General features: G+C 41.8%; 1 protein-coding gene across 2 annotated transcripts in view; it reads left to right on the forward strand.

The window, feature by feature from the left end:
* The first annotated feature begins 7,102 nt into the window (after positions 1 to 7,102).
* FNDC3B (fibronectin type III domain containing 3B) overlaps positions 7,103 to 27,544 on the forward strand; it is a 361,487-nt gene continuing 341,045 nt past the window's right edge. The window contains exon 1 of one of the 2 annotated variants that reach the window (XM_047099654.1): positions 7,103 to 7,184. The gene's annotated coding sequence lies outside the window, so the exon portion shown is untranslated. Of the gene's footprint in view, positions 7,185 to 7,822; positions 8,090 to 27,544 lie in introns of those variants that run through there. The other variant, XM_047099655.1, reaches the window with a different exon arrangement.

The raw sequence follows: 27,544 nt of genomic DNA on the forward strand, positions 1-27,544 counted from the left end.
TTGGTTCAGGAATTTCAAAATGGGTTTAGAATAAGCTCTTTCATTCTAAACCTAATATTTTTTTACCTCCAATACAGTTTGAATTAGTTTCCTGTCACTTGAAACCAAAGAGTTCTAAATAATATACTTACCTCCCATAAAGATAGAGCAGCATAAAATAAAACAGAGATAAGATAGGTTCATTAAAATAAAGATTAAGTGAATATGAATCATGTAATAAAGAGGGAAGTATAATGCTCTCACCAGAAATTTTAGGCTAAGGATAACTGCTGTAGTTGAGACCAAACTTACCTTGACTTTCTTAGCAACCAAGGGAAAAAGGAACCTCAATAAATTGCTTTGTTCTCATTGTCAAATAAAAAAGTCCATTTCTTCATCAAGATAATGGAATATTATTCAGCCATTAGAAAGAAGGAAATCTCAGAGTGCATGGGTGGCTCGATCGGTTAAGCATCTGACTCTTGATTTTGGCTCAGGTCATGATGTTGCAGTTTGTGGGATCGAGACCAGCATTGATTGGGCTCTGCACTGACAGTGTGGAGTCTGCTTGGAATTCTGTGTCTCCCTCTCTCTCTGCCCCTCCCTAGCTTTCTCTAAATAAATAAATAAATAAATAAATAAATAAATAAACAAACAAACATTAAAAAAAGAGGGGGGGGGTGCCTGGGTGGCTCAGTTGGTTAAGCATTCGACTTCAGCTCAGGTCATGATCTCAAGGTTTGTGAATTCCAGCCCCGCATCAGTGTCTCTGCTGTCAGCACACTTCAATTCAGATCCTCAGTCTCCCTCTCTCTCTCTGCCCCTGCCCCGCTTGCATGTGTGCTCTCCATCTCTCTCTCAAAAATAAATAAACATTTAAAAACAATTTTTTTAAAGAAAGAAAGCTTGCCGTTTACAATAACAAGGATGGAACTTGAGGGCATTATGCTAAGTGAAATAAGTCAGACAGAGAAAGGCCAATATTGTGTGTTATCACTTATATGTGGAATCTAAAAAAAGCCAAATTCATGGAAACAGAGTATGATTTATAGATCATCAAATATTGGGAGCCAAGGACCCTCTATCTGATGACCAGGATTAACTGAATTTGTCAAGGGAGAGGAAGTGAGTCTGTGGTGCTGATCTTATGGGGTAATCGGGGTTCCCTTTCCACAATTCTATCAACAGCAAGGGGCTGAGCACAGAGGTAGGTACAATATTAGCTGTCCTGGCTGAGTGACAAGTTACTGAAGCAACCTGAAGAACTTGCTCATAAATTCACAGGAAGCTTCTAGAAAGAACTGGAAAGAGTACAAAGGGAGTGAGCAATCCTACAATAATGGTGGCTGCCAGAGTCAGAGAAAGGGTGTTTATTAATGCTAATGTGATCAAAATGTAACCCCCTTGCTAGTAAGATCTGAGACACAGGATTACATGTAATGTACCAAGGGGTATGCTTCCAAGAACTAAAAGAAATGTTGTGGTAACTACATAAAAGACTAGAAATGATGATTTCAAATATAACATCCTACCCTTCACAAACAGAATGGGCACCATTGGCTCTGCAGAAAGGTTACTCCGTTTTCAACTCATTGCTTCCTGGTCAATTTCAGAATTTTTCCTTGATCAAGTTGGTTTGTATCTCAGGCACGTTGCTGAGCTAAAACTATTTGTGTTTTTTGCTTCCTTTCTCTGTGAAAGACACATTCACTCTATCTCTAGTCTATATCTATCTCCACTTCTATCTTTATCTCTACCTACATGTATTTCTCTCCAGGGAAAATTTTGAATTTGTTTGAGGAAGACAGTATATAGCACAGCTGTGCTCTTGACCTCTTATGAAGAGAAGGTGACCATAGGAGTAAATCAGGTATGAGAGTGGGCAAGAGGGCTAACAATGACTATGAATGAGGAAGAGTCAGACCAACCCGCTCTGCTCTGGTGGTGTGGTTCAGGTAAGCCAGGGTGATGGACAGATTCATAGCTATTTAAATAACTTTGCCTCAAATTTGCTTCCAACTGGAGAAAAATTACTAGTGGTCATCCTTGGCCTTGTCTCGTTTCATGTTTCTGTTAGTGACTTGGATGGCAACATGGAAAGCATGGGTGTCCTAATTATTAACGTCACAAAGCCGGTAAAGGTTTTTTGGTGAAAGACCCAATGTCTAGAAAGGCCCAGGTAGGCTGGAATGTGAGTATAAAACTTACAAATAAAATGTAATAACATTAGTCAAGCAATTAACATTAATCAAAGTCAAGTAAGATGAAATCAATTGCATTCCTAATGTATGCCAACTTGACAAGTTTCATGGAAGGAAAAAATGATTTAATGGGATGAGGAGGCAGCTAAGGAAATCAGCACAATATTAACCTGTAATGACACAGCGTTTTGTCCAAATTGAAGCAGGAAACCACTCTGTGGTTGTGTTCTGACGATGGGGGAAATGTAAACAGAATCTGGATACTCCTCTTTTGGAGAGGTTGAACAAGTAGGCCAGCAGTGGTGGCAGGAGAAAGGGAAGGAGAGAGATCTGGAAGCCATGTGATGAGATAAGAATTCAGCATGTCTGAGATGATTATCCAGGAAAAGGGAACCTTTAGGGAGCATGTGACAGGGATGGTCAATTCATTGGAAGGGAAGTCATGTGGAAGGCAACTGTTGTTAATCTGTCCGCCTCCAGAGGGCAGAAACAGGACCGTTGGGGGAAAGTGGCAAGGAGGCAGGTGTCAGAAGACTTGGTATAGATTTGGCGTTGCTGATAAAAGGCATTCTCCGCAAGAAACGTTTCCCTCTTCCTGGTGGCGTTCGGGCTGAGCTGGGTGCTTAGCTGTCCCGGACATGGAAACAGATTCTGATCGGGGAGGAAGAGCACCTCAAAAACCTTTAGCTCCCTGTCAACCCTGTGGTTTTATGAGCCCTGGCACTCATTCAGCTTCTACCTGAATAGTTTCTGACGACTATGGAATGGATATTCTTGTTTGAAGTGACTTTACAAAATATATATATAAAATATAAAATATATATTTATATCAAATATTATATATATATATATATATATATATATATATATATATATATAGTGAAGCTATAACATTGTTCTAGAAAAGTGGGTTTGACTGAGGCTGAAGTATTGCTCTTAGATTGTGTTATTGACTGAGCTGGCTGTCCTTTACTCTAGTTAGTACTCCAGTGAGTTCGGAGTAATCCAAACAGGATTAATTGGCTTTTTGTCAATGTTCATATTGAAACTGGTATCAGATCTGGCTCAGGACATCAGAACAAGAAGTAAAGGCAAAGAGTTAATGCCCTCTATCTAAGGTCAAGATTGGGTTTCAAGATTAGAGGGCAAGACTGCGCCTGCCTGGGAGAATCTAGCAAAGGAAGGATATTGAGACAGGAACCTAACTAGGTCTTCTAGATACTGTGTATTCCTGGCTGTAGTGATCTCTGAGAAAGAAGTTTAAATTTCAACAGGCTAGACTTAGAGAAGGTGTTCAGAGGTTTCATGGTTTAAGACTTTTTTTCAATGCTAGTTTTAAAACTCATGCTTTCTTACATGTTAAAGTTGCATTTCTTTTGCTATAACGTATTTGAAATCAGGGAGTATCACTTTGGGTTTTTTGTTTTGTTTTGTTTTGTTTTTGTTTTTGTTTTTTTAGTGCGACGCAGCCTATATTGCATGGACAATATAAAGGCTTGGGGAGCCTGGGTGGCTCAGTCAGTTAAGTGTCAGACACTTGATCTAAGGGCTTGAGTTCAAGTCCCACAATGGACTCTGTGCTGAGTGTGAAGCCTACACACACACACACACACACACACACACACACACACAGAAAGGCTTACAAGTCTGTATATTTTCATACAGGCCTTATCTTCCCGGCATCTCCATTTGGATGTTAATTTTTGTAATTGAGCAAATTCTAAAATGCTTTTGGAGCAAAGTTATGATTACAGTTCCACAATTTAGGACCTAGAGAGGCAGGTGACTTGGGTTGTCAACACCATATGGGAAGACTCATTGCCTTGCAGTCAGGCCCTCCTTCCCATCTGCAGACCATCTCTCTGGCCTAAGCCTGTATCATCTCCCATCCAGGGGAGGTTCAGGGCATCCCTTTCTGACAAGAGCCTTCTGCATCCTGCTGCCAGAATAGTCAGCTTTGAAACCTACTTCGATCACTCCATGAGTCTATAACCTCACTGCATTCAATTTGAACCCTTCAACGTACAGTTGACAGCCCTTCTGACATTTAAAAAAACGTTTATTTATTTGTTTTGAGAGAGAGAGGGAGAGAGAGAGAATCCCAAGCAGGTTCCTCACCGTCAGCATGACCTGAGCTGAAATCAAGGGTCAGATGCTCAACTGACTGAACCACCCAGGTGCCCCTGAGAGCCCTTTTGAAGGTCCATCTTTTTCCTTGAAGTTTCCAATTCCCATTCTATTCATTCATTCATTCATTCATTCATTCAAAGAGAAACCAATATTTATTTGAGTATTGGCTGCTTGAGGCTTTTAATTCTTACAACTTTAACAGAAGGCAAATCACCATTTAACAAATAAATATTTATTTAAATGTTTAACAGAGGACTCAGAGAACTTTAATAATTTTCCCATCATCATTGGCTTTTGTGTGATTATAATTTCCATGCCCTTTGCCTACCCCATACTTCCTCTCATTCTGCAAACATTTCTTGTGGTTTCTTTCTGTGCCGAAACTGGTATGAGGTGCTGGGATAAGAAGATGAATGAAGCACTGAGATCATGTGTATGAACATACAGTTACAATTGTATTCTATATATTGATTCTTCTTAATTAGAACGAAGTCAGTCTAGTGGAAGAAACGGGCAGAAATAACTGAAATCGGGAGAGAAACAGGAGTGTGCGAGGAGAAATAGGATTCAAGCACTTGCTGAACTTAGGACCAAAAAAGCATACACACGCACAAACCAAAACCAAAAACCAGAATACTGAGAAATAGCTCCTTTCTTTTTGGAATTTACGATTCGATTTTGGGGATGTGTGAGATACTAGCAAATCTAGGCAAACGTGGCCCTCCGTCCTTATTGGCTTCTTTCAGCCAAATGTCTCCAAAGGGGCTCTTGAAGCCATCTTTCTAAAAACATGGTTCTAATCCTAGGTGATAGTCCTGCCTGAGAAGGAAAAAAAAGAAAAAGAAAGAAAGAAAGAACAAAAGAAAGAAAAGAAAGATAGAAAGAAAGGAAGAAAGAAAGAAAGAAAGAAAGAAAGAAAGAAAGAAAGAAAAGAAAAAACGCAGTGCCCCCCACCACCCTTCCAGCTCTGGTCTCAGCTTTTCCAGCTTCCCCCAGAGCCAGGTCTTGCAGTGCCGCTGAACTCTCAGGACTTGGAAGCACACCTCTGTCCTTGTGCACGTGCTGTCACTTGTTTGGAGCATACCTCTTCCTCATCACTGTCCTAAGATCATGCAGTCGTCTGTCTTTGAGCTCCTGCTAAAATCACTGCCCGCCTCCCCACAGTCTGATAGCTCTTGTCCCCATAAACTCTGTAATTCTTTTTGGTTCTTCTCACATTGCTCTGAATCTAGTGCTTATGTCCTCCACTTGACTGGGTCTTGTTCATTTAAAGAAACTTTTTTTTAAGTTCATGTATTTATTTTTGAGAGAGACAGAGAGTAGGGGAGGGGCAGAGAAAGAGGGAGAGAGAGATTTTCAGGCAGGCTCCGCGCTGTCCGCAGAGAGCCCGATGTGGGGTTTGAACCCTCAAACACTGAGCCAAAACCAAGAGTCAGATGCTTAACTGACTGAGCCACCCAGGCACCCCAGGTCTTAATCATTTTTGTATCCCCAGCATCAACCTAGCATTGTGCCGTGAATAAAGTACCCCTGATACATGTTTGTTGAATGAATTAATCGTAAAGTATGTGGAAGAATTGAAATGAGTAGATAAATTGGCAAACTTCAGAGGGCAGAAGGTTAAATTCACATGTGGAAGGAAAGACTTGGCAAAAGGAAGTAAAAGCAGGCAAGAGAAATTGAGAAGACTGGGGTTTGCTGCTTGCCCTGAAATTTCAGTTCTTTGCCAGGTTCAAGAAAACTCATTAACATGAAATCTGGACACATCTTTCTTTTCTTCTCCTTCTGCTCCCCTCTCCTCCTCCTTCTTCATAGGCTAACTGTGATAATATCCCATCTCTACATGTCTGAGCTAAGATCTGAGTGCTATAACAGCTTTTTAAAACATTTTTCATTGCAGTATTCTTTTATGTTTTTCTGGCTTTAATACAGTGCTATGTACAATAACTTTATCAGATAGTTGATGCTGAACGTCATTATTTAGAATACCTGGGAAGCTGAGGAGAGAGGGCAGGGAAAACTGCCTCTTCCCTCCTGGATAATTTGAGGGGTGGATGGGATGCAATCTGTTAACCACTTTGAGCCTCTACAAGAGGAATACGTTACATTTACTTAATATAAACTCAACAGTTATCTAAGGGGTCCCATTATGCACTCAGCTATGTTTGACAGGACAGAAATACAGATATGAATACGGATCAGTGCCCTTGTGAGCGCATATGAGTACTGAAAGGGGGAAACAGACATTTTAACTTTGGTATAATAAAATCTGTTCATGCTATGTTGGTTGTGTGAACAAGTGCTGTGGGAAATAGACAAGGGAGTGACGAAATAGCTCACGAGGTTGTGGGGATTTAAAAAAAGTTAATAGATGTGTAAATGAAAAAGCGTCATAGAGTCTTCGCTCTGCTTATTACTCAGCAAACACTGCATTTATATTGCTGTTTGGTGATCTGTTGCAGAACGCCAGCCCTCGAGTTTTAGGAGCTGCTAGTTCCCCAAAGCCTCCGACTTCTTTAGTCTGACTGAATCAAAGAGTGTCTCCTCAGTTGCGCAGGCCTGGGGCGCACGGGAGGCTCCCACAGTCCTGCGGAGCTGAGATTGTGGTGGCGGTTTTACTCTGCAGTTTACGGCAGTGGGCGGGCCCCAAATCCCCATGTGGTCCCGACATCATTGACATGGCGGAATCCCCCATCAAACCCTCCTGGTAGTTATTTGAGCGGCGGCGGCGGCCGGAGGAGGAGGAGAGCGGCGGCGGCGGCGGCGGCGGGAGCGGCGAAGGGGCAGCGGGGATCCTCGAGACTACCGGCTGGGAAGGCGTGGGCGACCCGGTGTGTGGCGCGCCCGGAGCCCCGCTTTTCAGCCCGAGGGAAGGTAAGGCGTGCACGATCGGCAGACTGGAGGCACCGGGACCCCGCACCTCCGCCGCCGGGTCCCGCGCGCTGGAAAGCCCCGGCCGGACGCGGAGTCCGCGGGAGTGCGATCCTGTCCCGGAGCGCTCCGGGCGCGCCGGGCTTCCCGGGGAAAACTTGGCGCCAGAGTGCTAGGGCGCCCCGCGCTCGCCTGGGCACCCCGGGAACACGGGGCCCGGGAGGGGGCTGGTCTCCACTTTGGGGCCGCATCTTGCTGGGCTCTGGCCCCCCCTCCCGTCGCCCCAGCTTGCCTGGGTTTGGAGGAGGGAAAGAAGCGGGTAGATTCTTCTTGATGAAAAAAAATCTGGGCAGTGGCTCCCGGGCTCTCCCTCCCCCCCTCGCCCTCCCCATCCTTCCCAGCAGATTCTGTCCGAGGAATCTGCTCCCCCTCCCGGAATCTCCGCGGCAGGAACGCTGCCCGGGAGGGGGAGGGCGGGCGGAGAGGCCGAGGAATCTTCGACGTGTCACTTTCTGAGGCTGTAGATTTCCATATGGTGGAGGGAGGAGGGCGGGCGTGCGAAGTGGGGCTGGAAGTTGGGGCCGCCTCTCCGCGCCGGGCGGGGGCGGGCCGGGACCTCAGACCCTGGGATGCTCGCGGGGAGGGTCCGGGCCCGCAGCCCCGGGAGCCGAGCCGGCCCCCTGCCCCCGGCCGGGCCTCTCCAGGACACTCCCCGCCTCGCCGCTGGCCACCTCCGTGCGCGCCACGTCCTCCCTCCCCGTCCTGCCCCCCGGGCTCCCCCCGGGCTGGGGGCGGTAACCGGCGGCCACGGCCGGACTCGGCGAGCCTAGCGGCTGGAAGATCGGGCGGGGGAACGGGGCGCGGCGGGAAGGAGCGGGCGACCCGGTGTGTGGGCCAGCGTAGCTCCGGTCAGTCGGTCACCCCGAGGGGCGCCCCGGCCGGGGGTGGGGCGGGCGGCGGAATCCGCGCCCGGAGGCGGCCGGGAGGGGCCGCGCGGACCGTCTGGTGCCCGCGGCGGGGCGGGGGCCGGCCAGCGTGGGAAGGGCCTGTCACCCTGGGAGGAAAGTGGGGCCTCGGGCTGTGCCAGCGAACTTTCCCAGAGGTCCGGGTCCGGGCGCCCCGTGGGACCCCGAGCACGGGGCCCAGTGTCCCGGGAGACTGGGCTGGGCCGCCTGGAGGCGCCGTTGGCGGAGAGGCTTCCAGGAGTGCGCGATTGGAGTTGGAGCTTTTCGAATCTCAACTCCCACCCTGCCATCCCAGACGAAGGGAAGCAGTGGCATATTATCCAGACAGTGCAGTTTTGCGACTTCCTTAAAAGTTACAACTTTTTATTTTCTCTTCTGCCTAGCATTTCCTTGGAACAAAATTTGGAATTGGGCCGCTATGAGCCGACGCTGGGGCCCCCAATCCGCACGTTTTATCTCTCCATCCCCGTCGGTTTCTAGTCTCCCTCCCCCTCTTACACCCAGGCTTAATCATATTTTGGAACGGGCGAGGTCTTTTGTTGGGTGGGCACCCTTTGATTGCTTGTCCGTTTATTTTTTAATGTGCAGCTAATTTGATTTGAATTTCCGCCAGTTTCCAGGCCCTGCTAGGGAAAAACTAAGGGAGAGGAATAAGCCACTTTTTTTTTTTTTTTTTTTTTTTTAAAAGCGTGGAGAGAGGTGGGGCATTGGGAAAGGGGAGGCACTGTGGTTGTGGGCAAAGAGTCAGAGGGAGCAGACAGACCCGGAAGAAAAGGAATCTGCTCTGGAATAACACTTTTTTTTTTTTTTTTTTTTTTTTGAGGCTACAGGCCTTGGGCAAAAATGCACCGCTCTGTTCTGATTTCTACTGCCTGAGTTGCTTTTCCACTCTCAGGCTAAAACTGTGACTCTGGGGACCTGGACAGGACGGGGGAAGAGGTCCAGAACCCAAGGCAGCCAGTGGCCCTGGTTTTGTGCTTTTTGGGGGGGGGGGCTTGGTTCCCCCTCATTGGAGGCAGGCTTTGTGGACCCAGCGTTCATTCACTTTCCTGGTTCCCAGGGAACAGCTGTTAATGAGAGTAAAGTCTTTGGGCATGTTTCTGGCCCTGCAAAGGGGACCTCACCCATGAAGGTGTAATTCTCACTTTGTTTAGAGGGTCACCCACAAATGGCTAAGAATGAGGCATAGCTGTTTTAAAAAAATCATTAAAAATTGTGTTTAAACTCGTATGTACTTTTAAAGTGTTTTGGTTTAAATACTAAGAAAGAAACATGTATCTGTAAAGATCATGTTCTTTTAAAAGAGATGTTATAAGTGCAAGATATCATCATGGAATAGGGGTTGTAGTTTCTAATTACAGTATATACAGTTCCAGAAAGATATTCCCGTAACCTTTTAGGACAGACTTTGTAAATAGCTCCCATCAGACTTGCGGACTATTGGAGAGCCCCACTCTTTGGGGGTTTTGGGAAGAATGCTTGGGATTGGTTAGGAAGCTCTAGGAGTCTAGGTAGTAATTTATTCAGTATGTGATGGCTCTCCTTAACACTCGATTTACTATGGAAGGATTTGATAGTGTCCTTAGAAGTTAACCAAAAGAACTTCTCAAACATTACAGTTTAGGAAGACAAGGCCCAGGACGGTTGCCATCCTTGGCGAAAGTCTAGTGTAGAATCGTATTAATAACTACTCTTTCTTGAATATCTAATGTGTACTAAGGCCTGTGTACTGTGCTTTTAAATACATTATCTCATTAAAGTTCTAATAACAATCTTTACATTTAGGCGATGTTATGAGCATTTTATACACAAGAGTGTTGAAGTTCTCAGAAATGAAACTGACTTGTGTAAGATCACATTGCTACCAACAGCAGGGTTTTCTTTAATGATGGAAATAGCTCTATGGCTGTGTTGTCCAGCATGGCAGCCACCAGGCACATTAGCTTTTGTGCTTTTGAAATGTGGCTAGTGCAATCGAGGAACTGTGTTTTACATTTTATTTACTTTTTAAAAAAATTGTATTTACTTTTAGTTATTTTAAACTGCTACTTGTGGCTAAGTGGTTACCATATTGGAGATCACAGTGTAGAACTTTTCTGATTCCCAGATACATTCACATTTAACTCGATCATACTGCTTTTTAGATCTAGTTCAGTGTTCTTTTTTACCACCAGAAGATGCTTAGAGTCAACCTTCTAGTAAAATTTAAATGCTGAGTTAGCGATAGCTCAGTATTGCTTTTATACCTGGAGTGGATAAAATAAGCACATTAAAAAAAATGCTTACATAGCATAATTAAAACTGATGGACAGAACTTTAAATGACATTTTCTTGTTTGCTTGAAATAATTGTTTATAGGAATTGCTGAAAAGGCAGACCTTTTTGGTTATTTTAGTGTAATAAAGGAGTGTAAATAGGCAATATGAAAAGTCACTGATGGGGAGTTAAAAAAAAAAAATGACCCGCTTAATAGCCATGTTTGCCAGTTCAGTGGGTGATTTTTTTCATATGACTGCATAAGTGGCAGGTAAATAATACAGTGAAACCATCATTCGCTTTTCCTTATGTAGGTGGACATGTAATCTGAAGAATTAAAATCATTGCTTTACTGTCAAAGAATAAAATTCAGATATAAAACACTAGATTCATCTATGAATTGGGAAGAATATATTTAAGATGAAAATAAACCTCCAGAAACACTTGGTGGCAAGTGGTCAAGTGGTGGTTTTGATTAGTGAGTTTCATTTATTTCTGTTTGCACTTTAGAATTCTTTTAACAGAAGGAATTTCAACAACTTTCTTGATTTTGTATGAAATCATGAAAATTCCAACTCATGTTAAATAATAAGCCTTCATCTGGATTCTGTACATAAATGTCCAGTAGTCGAATACTTTTGTGTGTGGGAGGCATACTACTTGTAGGGAAAGACAAATGGTAAAGTCATCTCTTTTTGTGAGGATTTTTAAAGAAGTAACTTCCAGGTTCAGTATAAATATATGAATCTGTTGTACCTTTCGTAGTTACCGTATTTCCCAGGATTGGTTGCAGTTCATTATCCCGACGCTAGAGCATTACATGATCCTGCAAGACCTATACTTCTAAATCGGGGCTAAGTTGATCTGTATCATGTTAGTGTTCTGTGAATTGCATGGCCTCCAAGCTCTTTCAAACTTGTAAATTCAGTCACAGGTAAGTCATTAGTTAATGACACTGTTGAGAGAGCTGAAACACCCTTTTCATACCCATTTCTGACCCTTGGGAGCCCAGTTATTTTCAAGGAACCAGGATAAAGACCACGTTATAAATAGGATTACAGTGTTCTCGTGAGTATGACCAATATAGGAAACACCGTTTAACTCATGATATATGGTTCCGTTTGTTGAATGTCAAGTCACTAATACAAATGGGAGACTTACTAAAACCTTGAAAGATAAAAGATGTTGAAAGATTGGCAAATAATGGGCAAAGATTAGAAATCTTGAAAGTCTAGTGAGGGCTGCTTCAGAGCATCAGTTTGAAATCAGAACATCTACGCTGCCAAAGACTTGCTTTACTTTTTAGCTGTGTGTTTTGATAAACTTCTGAACCTCTCTCAGTTTAGGTGTTTAGGTGTCCCGATTTTATTATGAAGAGAAAACATCTCATCCGTGTCATGTGTCATCCCCCCCTCCCCCAAATAGTTGTCCCAAGGGATTGATGAGTCAGTGTATTGAAAAGTATTTGGGGAAATCATATGCAAACTCCATAGTTTGTTATATATCAAAGTTTAAAACTGAGCTGTTCCTATTCTATTAATTTGCGCATTTTTAGGGACGTCCACATTGCACGTGGACAGTTTGAAAAATGATTTATTTTCCCCTTTCTGATGAGTAAATAAAGCTTAAAGCTTTAGATTGCTGTGTTCATTTTCTCCCTCCCCTAGTAGAATAGTTGATTTGTGACCTCTCAAAAATTGTACTGTACATAAGTCATCCCAGCTCCATGTTTTGGGGAAGTTTTTCCTTAGATGTAGCCTATAGCTGGCTAGCATTGCTGACGTGGCATGCCAGTTTGCGTGGTTCAGGGTTTTTCTTAAGAGGCAGGGAAAAGAGTGCAATCTTTTAGAGGAACTTCCAATACTGAATGATAGAGGCACAGGGCTTTAGTCATTGTATAGTATCTTAGTAAGCCTATTATTTGAGCTTTCCGTAATTACCGCTGAGAAATGGGGGCGGGGGGGGTGGTGGGGAGGAGAATATTTTCAGTGTAGAGGGATTTTTGCAATTTACCTGCATTTCCATTTTAGAACTTACAATTGCCTTTTCTTCATGTTAATGAGGTTAATCCATTAAATGAGTTTTTTGTGGTAAGGCATGTTCAAGCAAACCTTAATTCTCATCCTTGCAGCTGTGGGGAATGCATTTAAGTGCTTGAGGAGAAGCATCGTTCTATAGTTGACTCTGAATGGCTTTGAAAATAGGAAACTACTCATAAGCGTGTATACACATATATCCTTTTTTGCCTTAGACTATACAGTATGGTATGGTGTTACGTGTTTCAGCGAGGCAGAAAATACTTGAATCCTTGTGGTTAGACAGAGGCAAGTCTTTGTAGGGGTGAAGAACAGGCTCACGATTGATGGTCCTTGGGCACTTTGCAGGGTAGAGCTAAGAAGAGGCTAGCCCCTGGTCACAAGCTTAGTGGCGGGGGGCAGGGTGGTGGTGGTGGTGGTGTTTTTGGTTCATGTTTATGGGCAAGGATCGGTCCTTGTTGACCAGAAATATGAAGGATTTGGGGTGGAGATAGGGAGACAGGAAGTTTTTAAGCCACCAAATGAAAATCGGGTAAGATAGACATGGTGTTTAGCCATCCACAGGTGGGGTATTTCTCATTTTGACAGTGGATCGGTCCTTGAATCTTTTTTGTCCCGGGCTGAGCTATGCAGGTTTAGCATTCCGTTACTCCTGGACTGTAATTTGCAATGCCCTTGGCTGATGAGATGCCCTTGGCAATACTCCCTGTTGGTTCAGGGATTGGCTCCTAATGTTTTGTTTCTTTGATATCATGACAACTGCTTGTCAGTTTTAAACAACTGGAGGGAGAAGATTTTAGTGAGATCGAGCTGAAGTTAGCATTATTTGAGATTCTAGTAAGCATCAGTGTTTTTAAATATTCCTTCTATTATATGGTTATGCTTGATTTTAAAATTTAATTTTCTTTCATTCACTTGTTTGTTGACTCAGAAGGCATGTATTGAGTTCTAGACTAGATTCTTTGTTAATGTAATATTCTACTCTCTTCTGACTTGTTTGGGGCAAATGCAAAGCATTTTTTATTAACTTACAAGAGAAGGGGTATTTTGCTCATATTTTTGGAATGTTGTGTAGAGAACCGTGTCTGCCACCAAACTCCTAGGGCAGGATGGTGGCAACTTCAGTTCTTTAATCCTTTCTGAAATTTGAGAAGTGTTAAAATTGGAGTGCTTACAGGCTATGTTTAAAACTAAATTTATATCCGAGCTTAAGGCTTCTGATACATCCCCGTTTTGACTCTGGAAGATGAAGATTTTTATAAAGGCAACCAATCAGAAAAATTTACCTAAACTAAGTTGGCTTAATACTAACTCATAGTCTTCAATTGTGAAAAGCTTTCTGTTGAAATAATTGTCTAGAAAATTGTCTTTATGTATGAGCAAATGTCTTATGTTTGAGAAGTAATTGAAGATTCCAAAATCTTCAGGAAATATCCCAGGAAATAGCTTGATTTAATTTACTTTTACGGGACTCAGATTCTCCACAACATGTGAAAGGGATCTCTATTAAAAATAACCCCATTGTTCTTGATGTAACTAATTAGGAATTTGCAAGTATCCAGGCGGGTCTAAGATAAAGTTTGGTTTCCTATTCTATATGAGAAGGTTTTACTGTAACAGAAGTTTAAGTAGATCTTCAGAGGGAATATTTACCAAATTAGGAGAACAAACCACTTTTAAGCGCTTTGGAAAAATCAGTTTACTTAAAAGCAGTGCAAAACTGCATTAAGGGTTGAAGCTAGTTCTACTGCTGGACTTTGACAGAGATGCAGAAGCCCTTTAACATTGTTGACTTACCCAATGCCATCCCCTTCTAGGAACAGTTTACCAGCAAAAGTTAGAAATGTATTTCTGGATGCAGAGTAAATCACAACAACAAGTAAATATCTATCTCACCCTGCCCCCACCAATAGCCTCCAACTATGCCTCTTCATTGGGTTTTGGAGTTTTTCTGTTGACATTTGCTTTGCTACTTGTTAATTTCTTTTACCACCTGTAAGCACTTGATGGCAGATTGGTGAGAGCAGGTGTTAAAGGTTTAAGAACATCATTATTGCTTTTAGTTGCCCACCTCCCCTGCCTCTGCTGTTGGGGCGGACTTGGGGAAAGTCATGCCAAGTAGTATTTAAATAAACTCATCACACACTCTTCTCCTTTGCTTTTACTAAAGCAAGACCTTCCTGGACAGTTTCATTGCAGGTGCTGAATGAACTGACCGGTAAGAAGAGTAAATTTCTTTAAAAATATCTCAGTATATTTACATGCATTTATTCAGACAATGAAATTTTTTAGTATGTGACTTTTAGGGGTCAGATTGACCTGTTTTTACATTACAAATTGTATGTGTGGGATGCTGAAGATATTTTTAGGATATTATGCTTCCTTTTATATTAACAAAGTTTTTGTTATGATACATTCTGTATCTTCCATTGTTTAAATTGTTTAGGAGGAAAATACTAAGTCTTTGGATATTTCTTCTGTGGTTTTTCTTGTCTCAGGAAAAATCATTCTGATTTAGAGTTATAGAAATAAACATTCTGAATTAGTGAATCAGAAAATACTTAAACATACATTGAATCAGAACCCTAGTGTATTGCTGTTGAGAACGTAAAAGGTAGAGTTTTGTGGTTTCTTAAAAAATTAAGTACAGAATTACCTAGCAGTTCTTTTCTTAGGTATGTACCCCAAATAATTGAAGGCAGTGACTCAAACAGATGCTTGCACACCAGTGTTTATGGCAGCAGTGTTTACAATATCTGAAAGGTGGAAACAACCCAGTGTCCATTCACAGATGAATGGATAAAGTGTGGTAGATATATACAATGGAATATTATTCAACCATAAAAAATATTGGAATTCCTATACATTGTATAGCATGGATGAAACTTGAAAACATCATGCTAAGTGAAATAAGCCGGACACAAAAGGACAAATACTGTGTATTTCCAAGTACTTAGAATAGGTAAATTCATAGTCACAGAGTAGAACAGAGATTACTAGGACTGTCGGGAGGGGGAATAGGAGTTACATTTTAATGGGTATAGAGTTTCTGTTTGAGATGATGAAAAAGTTTTAGAAGCGAATCATGGTCATGGTTGTACAACACTGTGAATGTGCTCAGCGCCGCTGAATTGTATGCTGAAAAGTGCTCAAAATGTTCGATGTTTTGTTTTGTGTATTTTACTACAAAAAAAAAAAATAATGAAGGAGATTTATTCCATACCATCTCAGTTTGTCTCGCTTTGCTCCCCCTTGGTCTACCTCCATGCTGGTATGCGGTGTTTTTGTTTTTGTTTTTTTCCTTTTCTTCCTCCGATTGCATTCTAAAGGGAGATTTCCCTAGGCCATTTTTAGAGTTCGGAGAGTCCTCATTAGATTAACTGACTTGAATTTAAGAAGCTATTTAAAAAGTAGTAGATCTCTGGAGGGGAAAACAAAAAGACATTTTAATATTAAGATGAATCAGATTATTAACATCCACAGACTATGGAGAGGCACATAAAGGTAGTCTATCCCGAATTTCACTGTGAGTCATCTAAAAACCAGGGATGTACAATTAGACCTGTCATATTTTTTATTGCATTTGGTCATCTTCAGTACTTTAGGAAGAAGTTTGATTTCCACTTAAAGAAACGGCCTAAGTCATCTCAGTACTCATGTTGGAAGTGTTTAGGTGCTAACATTCTTCAGTTCCTTAGACTAAACCCTGTTGGAAGGGATAGAGTGAAAGAAAAGCATGTAGTATTCTGTTCTATGCATCTGAACTTGTCTCTAGCAGCTAAAAATTTTGTAGTCGTTACTGCACCCTGAGCGTTGGTGGTTTGTTTTTTGTTTTGTTTTCCTTCTGAGATACTGGTGTTGGGTTTGGGTAGGTCACTTAGAAAAAGGTGGTGGGATTTTCATTAAGTGATAAAGTACAAAGCTTAAACATCAGATGTGAAGTGCATGCTAGGAATACTGAAGATACAAAAATTCAGATGGGAAGGTTTAAGTTCATATACAAGTAAGCTCTAGGGAAGATTACATCACTTTAATTACACGCATATGTAATTAGAAAAATGTATTTATTGTCCCTGATAGTTCGTTAATTCCTGAACTCCTGGAAAAAACAGTGTAAAGTTGCAAAGGTATGGTGGTAGTGTATGTGCACTGTGCCCTCTCTACGGGTATACTGTATTTTCTCTGCTGTGTATTTAAATAGTATTCATACCATAGCAGGCCATTTTCATGGCCCACTAATTACTCTAGAGGTAACTATCATTACCAACTGATACCAAAAGGTACTGAGAGTCATGGTGTCTTTACATCTAGTGGAGATATAAAGAATTATAACGTGTTTGCAGAGTGCTCCTCATTGATTTCGGCCTACTCAAAAGAAAAGAATGTCCCATTCCATTTTGCATAGCCTCATTCCATTCCAGAACCATCATTTTAGGTACTTTGTATTTTCTTTAAATTCTTCTCTCCCTTTACCTGTACTTTTTAGAACACTTGTCCTTTTCCGTGCTGTCTGGTTGTCTCCTGGTCACCCTTACTTGAATGTGAGGATGATTACTGATTTAACTTAGGGTTGTTCGTGGTGAGTGCATAGTAAATGTTCCTTGGATGGTTGAATGGATGAATTCCCAGGTTGAATGTGCCATTTAAACTTGGTGCATTATCTCAGGTGCTCAGTCAGTATTTGTTCTACCGACGTGGACCTCTTTGAAGCATGGGCCATATTGTGGACATTTTTGTGTTTCCAACAGTGTTCCTGATTTTTTTCTCATAGTAGAGATATAATATTTAAACAAAACAAAGGCATGAGTCACCTTCAGTGCAAGCCTGGCTTTTCATTTATTACTATTTTAAAGAAATGAAAGGGGTGCCTGGTTGGCTCAGTCCATAGAGCATGTAACTCTTAATCTGGGGATCATGAATTTGAACCCCGTGTTGGATGTAGAGTTTATGGTAAAAAAAAAAAAAAAAAAAAGAGGAAAAAAAGAAAAAATATGTAAATAAGGGTTTTCCAGAGAATACATGAGCTTTTTCATATCTATATTAGATTACTAATGGATTTTGAAAATTTTTAACAAACAGCTTCTATTTCTGTTCCCTAAAAATGTGGTCCTTGATTGTATATATTTTGCCTATCTATTGGGACTCAGTTTGGGAATTATAAATTAAGAAATTTATTTTATGGGACACCTGGTGGCTCAGTCGGTTGGGCAACTGACTCTTAATTTGGCTCAGGTTGTGATCCTACTGTTCACAGGTTCAAGCCCTGTGTGGGGCTCTGCCCTGGTAGAGCCTGCTTGGGATTCTCCCTCTCTCTTTGCCCCTGCCCTGCTTGTGCTGTCTCTCTCAAAATAAAAACTTAAAAGTTATTTTATGAAAAAGGTAACTTTTCAGGGATTTGTGGTAGTTTAAAATGATCAATTTACAGGGACATTCTAGAAGGGTGACATGCAAGGATAGAAAAAAAACAAAATGTGCCTTGCTAAGATATTGGGGGCCCAGCTGAGGTAGTTGATTCTGCTAAACTAGTGGCCAAAGTATTTGGTGTAAAACTAAGCCATGGAGAAAGGGTCAAAGAGCATGTCATGGAAACTTGAGGAGAATGGCCTCAGCTATTTTAGGTGGAATTAAAGTATACTGGAGAAGAGAAGAATCTTTTAAAGTATTATAGCATGAGTGGGGTGGATGGTGCAAGGGAGCTTTTATTCATTGTGTCTGGGGTGGGATCTGGGAGTCTTTATTTTATTATTATTATTAAAAATTTTTATTTATTTATTTTGAGAAAGAGGCAGAGAGAGGGAGAGAGAGAATCCCAAGCAGGCTCTGTGCTGTCAGTGCAGAGCCTGATGCGGGGCTTGATCCCACGAACCATGAGATGAGCTGAAATCAAGAGTTGGACACTTAACTGACTGAGCCACGCAGGCTCCCCCTATCCTCATATTCTTTAGGGTAAAACAATAACCAGCTCTTGGCAGTTTTATATAGAAACTGGCTTAGGACACTTGTCATTTGTGCGCTAAACTTACACTCTGTGACCACAAGTCAGATGTGAAATATAATAGTAGTGACCAGCAATTGTGAAGCACCTACCACATGCCAGGCATTTCCATACAGACACACACACACACACACATATATATATATATATATATATATATGCGCCATATTCAAAAAACTAGCCCTGGAAGGTAGATATTATTTTGTTTTTCTGTATGTGTTACCAGTATCTACAGCAGAAGCTGGGTGCATACCAGGTGCCCTAGAAATGGTAAGTGAATTGAAGATTAGAAGGCATGTTCGAGAAGGTTAAGAATATCACCTAGACTGATCCCAGAAATTTTTTCAGCTTCATTACACTGCTTCTCAGTAGTTTACATGAAATATCTTATTTGTATCTCTGACTTGGAATAACGTCCAGTTGTGTTTCCAATGTAGCAAGCTGGGTTCTAAAGCCAAGTGTTAGTTGAAGGCCTTGCATGTGCTGAACTTGTCTATTGCCCAGAAGCCTAAAATTTATTTTTGAAACCATTATATTCTGGATGTTTCCCAAGAGAGAGATTTTCCTAAATTGTTTTCTGTAATAGCAACTTAACCCTAGGATGAGAGAAACCAGAGAAGAAAATTATGCTTGGTAGAAAGTAATATATAAGAAACTCAATGTAGTGAATGGGAAAAATCTAGAGCAGTGGGCTAGGAAATGGTAGTGAAGTTTTTGTCTTATTTGGACGTCTGAGAAACTGAGAGGTTTTTTACTGAGTGGTGGTTCAGTTTTGCTCATCTTACTTGCATCCCTCTCCTTGAAGCCTTTCATGTAAGTTACTTTGCACAGAGCAAGATCCTGTGCTTCTAATTTGCACCTGGAAAAGCAGAGCCTGCTTCTCCGAATACTAACCCTTTCTCTCCTTTGGAGGCTAGTAGTTTGTGGTGTTTGGGTTGCCCCGGAGGCAACCACAGGGATGGGACCAGCACAGAACTGACTAGAGCGAGCCTCATCTCTGAGCTCAAAGCAGCAGCCCCTGTGGTTAATGAAAGGTGACCTCAGGATTCAGAGGAGCCCTGTGCTTTCCCAGACGGCCCAGGCTAAACCTGGGGAGCTGGCATCCCTAAATGCTTCCTTTGTTAGAAATCCTTTAGTTCTCTACTCCATCTTTAGAAAGTGAGCTCACTGAGGTGAGTTCAGGACAAGGCTCTGAAGTGGGGCCCGACTTGCTTTCTTTCATTCCTTGTGTGGGGCTGTGCGGGCTAAGAGGCTAATTAATGATGGAGCTCTCAGGCTGTCTCATCGAAATACTTCTTGCTCCTTCCCGGAAATGCTCCCTGGCCCCAAAGGAGCCGTGTGCTTCTCTGGGGCGTGTGTTGCCATAGAATGGGGAGGGCTCTTTGAACCTTTTCTTGTTTCTCTTCGGCCCAGGAGGGAGGCTGTGAATGGGAAACCGTCCGGAGAAGTACTGCCCCAAGCTGGGCTGCCTGAGTGCCCTCCTCTTTGGAAAGCTGGAGGCTGGGAAGCCTCGGTCTTAGCCCAACTCTCAGGCTTGCTGACGGCAGGTGCTCACACACAGATTACCATGGCTGCAACTAACAAGAATACTTACTTTTAAAAACCTATTTTATACCTTAGGGTTCGAAGAGAACAGTTTAAAGCAGCTATTTAAAAAAGGAATGTGTTTATTTTAGGATCTGGGCATCTTATTTCCTTATTTTTGTTCTAAATTGCTTGGACCCTCCTCTTCTGTCCAGCCCTTGTGCACCTTTGCCACCGTCACCCAAAAGGTGGAAATTTACTGAATTTTGGGTGAAGGGATCCTACAACTCGCCCATGTATGTAGACTCCTGTTCGAACAAATTATACAGTCTGTAGTTTTGAGCCTCTTAGGAAGTAAGTTTAATTGTTAAAATGCTCTTTTTTTTTTGTTCTTGTTTTTGGTTTTTGTTCTTTGTTTTTTTTCAAGGAGGAGGGAGAAGAAATGGGTAGCAACTTGAAAGGCTTGTATTTTACTTCAGGCTTTAACTAGCAACAGGTATCTTCATTTAACTTAAAATTTCTTCATTAGTGAAGAAACCCAGTTATTTCCAGGTCTGTCTGATTTTGACATATTTTAATCCTGCTATGTGATTACTGGGCTGTGGCTTTCACTGCATCTTGATGATACCTGTAACTATCTGAAGAATTTTAAAACCTGTCTTTTTTAGATTTTGCCTGCTGCTTGTTCTATTAAATTTACACATGGAAACAATGCCACTTCCTATTTCTGTTTCGCTTTCTGATCCTCTCAGTTTAGTTTGGTGTTCTCAGAAGTTTGTTCAGACCTACCAGGGCTTAGTAGTTGGCTAAAAGGAGAGAGAATTAAGGATTCGAATACATTTCTCTGCTAGGTCCCCTTAGCTTCATTTCATTTGGAATAATTCGGGTCCCAGGTGTTTGCCATGAACTTTCAAGTCTTGGAAGTTTTTATTCTTCGCTTTTTGTGAGAAGCAGGGATTGTAGGCCTGAAGAGATGAGGCCAGGGTTTGGGAAGGATGTAGCCCCACAAAGGTGAGCGAGTTTGTTCCTATTATATTTCATGTGGGGTGGCAAGTTTTCCACATTCTGGTTTCCATTGAGTCATCCATGAGTTCAGTAGAGGGACAGTTTTACTGTCAGATGTTCTGCTTGGCAGGTGAATGGAGAACCTTTTTTTTTTTTTTTTAAGTGTTTATAACACAGATTGCTGTATTTGTGTGCCTTCAACAACAGGTTTCAAGAAATAGCTTTCATAATATTTTTCATGAAAAAGCATAGAATGATTTTCTAGAAAGTTTAATTGCAAGGTAGGTTAGATGAAAAGGAAACCTCTTTTAAGGTTCAAGAGAAATCATTCTCCTTGGGAATTGTTGAGCTGCTGTCTGTAAAAGCAGATTCTCCACACGATTTCTGTGTTGGCAGGACATGGGAAACTACTCATTTCATTTGGAATTCATGTTTTTGGTAAAAGGTGAATCCTTAATTGTCATTTGTCGAGGAGTGACTGAACCCATGTGCTCTGGGGAATGAGACCCCACTGCAGATTGCAAAGTCTGACTTTGATTAAGTTACTCAGTCTCAGTGGCTTTTTGAACAGGAATTGTTAGGACTCTCTGGCTTGGCACAGAGCTTGGAGCCAGGGCTTAGCAAGTGATGGCTGCTGTTTTATTTTATTCACTGACTACAGTCATTTAACTCTTGGACATACTTCTTAATAGGATGATCGTTATTTTAAAAGTGTTCCCAGTTATTTTAGGTGGATATGAATATAAGCCATTGATTTTTCTCTTGGTCTTGCCACTGACTCCTTGAGTATCCTTGTTTATGGGACAGCTTTGTATCTCCTCTCCAAAGCCATACATTAATTTGCTTGCCTTAGTAAGGTGATGCGGGCATAAAATGAAATAATATATGTAAGAAGCCCTTTGGGGGAGAAAGAAGCATGTCTGAACGCCAGGCAGTACTTAATTATTACATGTGCTCCTACCAGTGTTTTTCTTCCTCCCTGCCCCCTCAAAGAGAGGTTGTCCCTTTTTAAGTAGAGCTATGACAGCTCTGCTTCCTCTCCTAAAGTCTAGGATCAAAGGGGAGTTGTAATAAAGCAGAGTCCCTCCCTCTCATTCCCTCTCCCTTTTCTTGTGGATGTTGTTCCAACCATTTTTAAGAGAGAAGATCAGGCCTTGACATCGGTGGGTGAAACCATGGGGCTCCCCAGACCTGCCTTTCATCTCTGGGTCAGCGCCTCAGACGGTGTCCCTCATCTCTGTAATGGCATCACACTGCCACTGCTGGGGAACAGTGCCCTGCAGGTTGAGACCTTGAAGTATTTCTGGAAATCTTAGCCACCCTTGCCGCTCATTCTTGGGATGCTCATTTCTTTATTTGGCGGAGTGTCCGTGAATAGTTTTCTCTGTTTTGGCAGGACCTAAACCTCACCAACTTCTTACAGATTGGAAGCCTAGGTCCAACAAAGTAAGAGAAGAAAAACAAAACTGAGTTTTAGCTGGTTGTGTACCGGCAGGGTTTTTCTAGACATAAACACCGTTGAATGGAAAGGATAATAGGGATTGGAGCCTGGCTTGCTCCATGAGAGTGAATGAGCCAGTGTTAGACCTTCGTGTTGGAGAAAAAAAATAACCTTCACCTTTATTAGAAAAACAAAAACAAAAACCAGGCAGTCAGTGCAGGCTAACTGATGAAAATTAAAGGTCAGTTTCTTCAGTGCCCCACCTCAGTGCATGCCTCAGGCCATGTTAATAATGGCAATCCTATTATTTTCTTACAGTAGGCAGGAAATGCTGTCTACACCCATTAGATTTGTTTGAGTGGCCCCTGGCTGGAAACGAAGAAAATTAAATTTTCTAACTTGCGGGGAGAGGAAAAAAAAAATCATACAATGCAGCATACAAGTTGACTGTTGGGCTGGGAGAAGAACAATGTCATGGGAAAAAAAAAATACTTGATATTCTTAATCTCCGTTGTAGGGACATTTGGCCCTTATCCACATTGAAATCATGAATGGATTTCTGCAAGTTAGGTGCGTAGAAAAGCTTTCTGAATAGTGTCAGAACTTGCTCCCTTCTAGACTGTTCACTACAGGTTTGCAGACTGCCCAGTCTCTCACATCTCCCACTGGCTGTTGGAAACTTGCTTGAAGGAAGGCTTTGTCACAGCTTTCTTTCAGAAGATAAATTTGCTTTTCAAAGGCAACATTCATGTTGAGGAAAATCTGTTTATTCATTAGGGCAATCAATTACTTTGTGGTTTCAGCAACGAGAAGAAAAAGTTGGTATTAGTTAATGTTACAGAGAAAATATGTGAGCCTGTCCCTGCACATCCTAGTCATACTGCCTTTCAGAGTTACATTTCCTAATCTCACAGCTCACTTGGTTTCCACGACTTCTTTTGTGTCTTCGGTTTTTAGAAGATCTTTTAAAAGATGATTTTTATTTGTTTACCAAGTTGATGTCCCTCCTATATCTTTTTTTAAAATAAGGCAGAAGATCTTTATCGCTATTTTGATATTTGCTCTTTTGGCGTGTTCTATTACAGATTCTCAGTTGGTATATAATTCGTTCTTTTATATAGTTACGTATTTATTTGAGAGCGAGTGGAAGTATGAGCAGGGTGGGAGGTTGAGGGGCAGAGGGTGAGAGAATTCCAAGCAGGCTCCAGGCTCAGTGTGAAGCCCAACGCAGGGCTCGATCCCATGACCCTGGGATCATGACCTGAGCCAAAATCAGGATGCTTAACTGACTGAGCCACCCAGGCGTCCCATATAATTCATTCTTCTAAGACATTCAAAAGCAATTGGATTTTCCCAGAAACACGTGGTGAAAGGAAGGTCGTAAGTTGAAGGGACTTCCTTAACATCAGGAGTGGCTAGCGCTAGAAGAAGGAGATGTGTCAGGCTTTGCGTCCAGAGGAGGTAAAAGAAATCATTCTACTTGAATGGATGTGTAGTTGGTGTACAACAGAACTAACTTCTTGCGTTCCAGAGCTGAAGCACTATAATTGAAGGTCATCATATTTGTTATCGACTATACCTACAGCTTTTTCTTTGCTTCCTGAAACAATCTGTGAGAAAGGAGTTTGTAACATCTTTATAAGAAGAGAACAGTGAACCAAGGGAGCTTTTCTGAATGTTGTCCTCTCTCTTTGTCTTAATTCCTAAAACCTTTTAGCAGTTCGCCTACAGTGGTGACTCTTTGGCTCCTAACATTTTGCTGCTGGTTGTCATCAATACCAGCATTTTTCATAACATTTATTTTCCTCATTCATTTGTCACTACAATTATGCGCAAGAATAAGCAAAGCAGGGGATTCTTTCATGGTAATTGTAGTACGTATAGCTTGTATGTGTGTTTTGTAAAACACATTTTGGCAGTATCATGCTGTAGAACATATCTGGGGGACATTTTTTTTATTTTATTTTATTTTATTTTATTTTTGGGACAGAGAGAGACAGAGCATGAATAGGGGAGGGGCAGAGAGAGAGGGAGACACAGAATCGGAAACAGGCTCCAGGCTCCGAGCCATCAGCCCAGAACCCGACGCGGGGCTCGAACTCACGGACCGCGAGATCGTGACCTGGCTGAAGTCGGACGCTTAACCGACTGTGCCACCCAGGCGCCCCTGGGGGACATTTTTAAAATCCATATTTGTAATTTCATTTGTAAAAGAAACATGGCTTTCTGTTAGCTTTTTCCATAGGAGCCATAGACTCTCCCAGGGTTTTTTTTTTTTTTTTTTTTTGATGACTCTTGAGGTTAGTTCTTTGGATTCCTGACACTAATTGCACCCTATGGCATGGGACGTTTGAAACTTACATGTAAAAATAGAGTTAAATGACTGAGAATTTCATCTGATATTCAGAGAGTGTGTGGGAGTTGAACATTTCGAGCTGAAAAATTGTTTTCGTGATTAGGCATTTAGGTTTGAAGTGGTTGTATGGATTATTGACCACCTAGCTAGAATTTGTTGTAGATTGTCTAACCCGTTTATTGGAAATACATCTGCTGTATTTAAGTTTGGCAAGAAATCAGGGCAGAGATACAAGTTAGGCGTTATTGTTTATTTTTCTTAATCAGTAACGCAGTTCGTGTTTTGCCGTGGAAAAGTAATCATTGAAAACATTACAGCTGATAGCCTGTATAAACTTGCTTAACCTTTAGCGTAATGATATTTTTTCCAGGATACTAGATGGATGATTGCATATAAGGATGTTTATCTATAGCTTAGTGAAATAAAACTTTTAGACAAATAGAAGCCATGTAGCATATATTCCTTCCTCTGTTCTTTTGAATGATGTAGTTAGTGAGAACCTTCATTTTGAAATGTTTTAAACCAGTTAGGCATCTTTTGACCTATATCTTTAGGGAATACATATCTGGATTTGCAGGCATGTGAAGATTTAGCCAGGTAGTCAGCTCCTGTTAGTTGTGGGAGGTCTTTGGCTCGAATTGACTGTTGCTTATTAATGTTCCACAATGGGCTTCCATCTTCAAAGGAGGACCCTCATGGTGAACCAGTTGACACTTAATTCTCGAATGTTCTCTCTTAGGATTCTTATGACTCAATTTTGTAACGAACCTCTGCATAAGTAATGAAAGCTGGTGGGAGTGCCTGACCGGCTCAGTCTGTAGAGCGTGCAACTCTTGATCTCGGGTTTGTGAGTTTGAGCCCCATGTTGGTTATAGAGGTTGCTTAAAAATAAAATCTTAAAGAAAAAGTGAAAGGTGGTGGATTTTAATTAGAAATGATAAGTCCCTCTTTTAAATGTCAGTCCCATTGCTCTGGGGCACCGGGTGGCAGTTGTCGGTGGCATGCAGGTGAGAGTTGGTGGTGATAGAAGACAGAGGGTAAGGCATGTTTGTGAGTTGGACCCATGCCCAAGCTTTCCTCGGTGTCCTCTAGGTCATGAGGCTGATTACCCACTTTGGTGAGAGAAAACCCTGCAGGCCCACATCATACTTTTCATTTCCCCTTTAGAAGTAGAAGACTAGAGGAACTGATGGGTTGCGTGAACCAGTACCTGAAGCTTAGGGAGCCTTTAGTTCAGTTAGAAGTAGTGTTTGAGCCCAAGAGTTGAGGCGTGCGGCAAGGAGAGGAGCAGGGACACTTCTAACTTCCCTCTGTGTTCCTCACTAACAAATTCCTTGAGGGCAGGGACACTTTCCTTTTTCGTTTAATACAGTGCCTGGCCAACAAGAAGTAATCATTAAGTGTTTACTGAATAAATGACTTAACAGAGCAATATTGACACCGATAGCCCATTGTGTTTGAAGCAGGAGAAAACTTGTTTGGTATTAATTTTAAAGCTGTGTTCCAGTTCTGATTCTTGGAAGTATATGAGATTTTCACTTTACGGTAACTGAGATGGGGCACCTGGCGGGCTCAGTCGGGGAGTGTGTGACTCTTGATGCGGAATTATAGGTTTGGGTGCCATCGTGGGTGTGGAGATTACTTAAAAATCGGACCTTTGAAAAAAAAATAACTGAGATGCTTGAAAATACATGAAGATTGAAAGATTTCTGGTGTTTAATAGTAGTCCAGAATTACTTGTCTTGCAAATAGCAGAAACCCACTCAAACGAGCTTAAGCAAAAGGTTGGATTCATTGGTCAGGAAAGTGTTCCTGGACCTCTTGAGATCACGGAACCAGCTCTGGGAAGTCATCGAAGCCATGACTGTGAGCCATAGTTGCTTTTCTTTCCCTTTCTCTCTCTCCTTCCTTTTTGATTTGGTACTTCTTCCTCTGTAGGCTCCATGCTGTATGAATGATCCATGCTTCTGAACTTGTAAAGGTTTACCAGTTTTTATTTTTCCCTTCCAAAATGGCAGAGTCTGCACATTACCCTTTAATAACAAATGCAAGATATGGATGGTGGATATTTTGTTAGAGCCATTTTTTCTTTTAATGCTTATTTTTGAAAGAGAGAGAGACACACACAGAGTGTGAGCAGCAGAGGGGCAGAGAGAGAGGGAGATACAGAATCCGAAGCAGGCTCCAGGCTCTGAGCTGTCAGCACAAAGCCCGACGTGGGGCTCGAACTCATGAACTGCGAGATCATGACCTGAGCCCAAGCCAGCTGCTTAATAGCCTGAGCCACCCAGGTGCCCCTGTTAGAGCCATTTTGAAGCAAATTCTTTTCCCAGTATGTCATTTACAGTCTGTTTGTGGGAGGAAACTCATGTAAAGAATGGCCACTATTCAACAAAACAATGATATCTATATTTTCCTGTTTCGTGTTTTTTTTTAAAAATGAACTGCAGTGAGACATGGCCGGGTTGATTTCTTCCCTTAATTATCTCAGAAACTGTGCCCAGTCCATTAATTGCTTTGTTCAGTGGGCAGGAAGTGATTATGTATGTACAAGTTACACAATCTTGACTAAGTTGGAGCAAAGAACCAAAGAGATCTCTGATCTTTCTTCCAGGATTAACTTGTTGGTTCCACAAACTTACGCATGATGCGTGAACCTGGTACTAGGGGATACTTACCAAAAATCATGATTTGTTTTCTGTATCAGAATGTCTGCCCGTTTAGGGATACTGAGAAAAGTGGTTGCATGAGACGCTCATGCTGGTACTGAGGTTAAGTTTGTGCA

This window comes from Lynx rufus, unplaced genomic scaffold (genome assembly GCF_022079265.1).
Source record: "Lynx rufus isolate CCGP_SWC_20201006 ecotype Redwood Valley unplaced genomic scaffold, mLynRuf1.p SCAF_5, whole genome shotgun sequence".
Lineage (NCBI taxonomy): Eukaryota > Metazoa > Chordata > Mammalia > Carnivora > Felidae > Lynx > Lynx rufus.